The sequence below is a fragment of the Perca flavescens genome, chromosome 9, assembly GCF_004354835.1.
Source record: "Perca flavescens isolate YP-PL-M2 chromosome 9, PFLA_1.0, whole genome shotgun sequence".
In the NCBI taxonomy this organism is placed as follows: Eukaryota; Metazoa; Chordata; class Actinopteri; order Perciformes; family Percidae; genus Perca; species Perca flavescens.
Genome location: NC_041339.1, coordinates 23,085,789 through 23,087,582, shown reverse-complemented (window position 1 = coordinate 23,087,582; position 1,794 = coordinate 23,085,789).

Genomic DNA, 1,794 nt, shown 5'->3' with positions numbered 1-1,794 from the left:
TTATCTTGAGTTGAATACTCAAAAATCTAGTTCAGGGGAATGTGTTGTGAAATATATTTCATGTTCCTTCAGTGTGGCAACAAGCCTCGAAAACCCCTGAACATGCTCCTCAAGCAGTTAATAATCATTGTTTCACGGTGTTGGAAGAGCGAGGCGGAGATAATGTTTTGTGTCGAGATAACGCGTTGCCTTAATCCTGCCGCCTCCCGTTAACGCACAAGACAAATGGAATGGCCGCATCGCCTTGGAGCCATCCAAATGAGGGTGTCTGTGTGTGAAGTGAAGTGAAGGAGAAGGAGGAGGAAGAGGGAGGGGGGCAAGTGCCACAAAAATCAGGGAGCGGCTGCTCGACCCTCGCAGCGCATCACGGCAGCAGTCAAGTGAATGTGAAAACAAGAGAAAGCTTTGCGGAATATTGATTTAATGCCGCAGCCTGGGCAGGGGAAGATGCGCGCTCCAGATTACATGCGCTCTATTTCCCACCCATACAGAACCTTGAGTTGCTCTCCCTCCACACTCCAGAGAACCATGAGAGACAGAGAGAGGATGTTCTTTTATGTGCTGTTGCCCTCTGTGAAGTCCAACTGTCTGGAAAATCAATATGGAAATATAAAAGATGGTAGAACAGTATAAATATGTAAAACATATCATGCTCCCTTTGTTTCTATACATGTAAAAGAGAACATCAAGGGGTCTTCTCGCTGTAACCTCCCACCTCAGCACCTATAGGTTGCATCCTTTCAATTAGCTCCCCATCTTCTAAATAATGAATAAGCTTCGGAACTTGTTGTGATAAAAAATGCATTGTAAAGGCTGGTTTAGGTCTTAGTACCATTAAGTAGAAAGGGACAACATGATGTGACAGCATTTCAGAAATTAAAAGTGAAAGTGTTTGCTCTTATAGTCATTTTAGTAAGATTTCTTTTTTTTATATTCTCACTTCTTTCTTAATTTCCATCATCAGCTTGTGAAAATGACATGATCCTGTTCCTTGCATTTGAGCTGTGATAATTGTTTAGTTAAGTATCATAGTAATACGATTCCTGATCCACCCGCATGGTAGTCAGGTCGTTGACCAAAAAATGATCCAGGAAGACAACGCAACAAATCAAACTATATGGGCCACAAACCAGATGATTTAGTTCTGTTCTTGTAATTGTGTATGTCATTGCAGTTGTAGGTCTGTTTAAATCAGATACATGAATGTGTATCAGGGTAACAGATCTACATTTCACCGTAAAACACTAAACATGTTATCAGTGCAGTACCAAACCACTGAAAAAGGTCTTATCTGAACTACATAAGGAATGATGGTCGACTGACAAGATAGTATTATCATCTGGCCAATGTTAACGGTACAGTTGATGTTCTTTTGCTGTATTTTTAGAGCTTTCATTTTTGTTTTTGTCATATTTACTCATACTGCTGAAAACGTTGAGATCAAATACCTTGTAAAGATTAAAGTGTTCCCATCTTCAAGTTGACAGTTACTCATTGATATATGGACTCACCAGACATTATATTCATTCCTCTTTTTTTGAGAGGAAACATAATGCGTGCATTTCCCCACGCTACTCGTAGATGACAAAAAAAAAAAAACAGATCATTGGAACAATTTGTTACTTACTGCCCCCACCCCCCCCTCCCTGGCTGCTGACAATTATGAACAGTGAGCCGCACTCACATTCTTGCGCACAGCCAAGTGAGGAGGCGCCTCCGCTCCCGTCCTGGGCCAATGGCGCACAGAGCAGCATTATTATACTTATCCCCGGCTGGCCAATGGCGCACCACTCT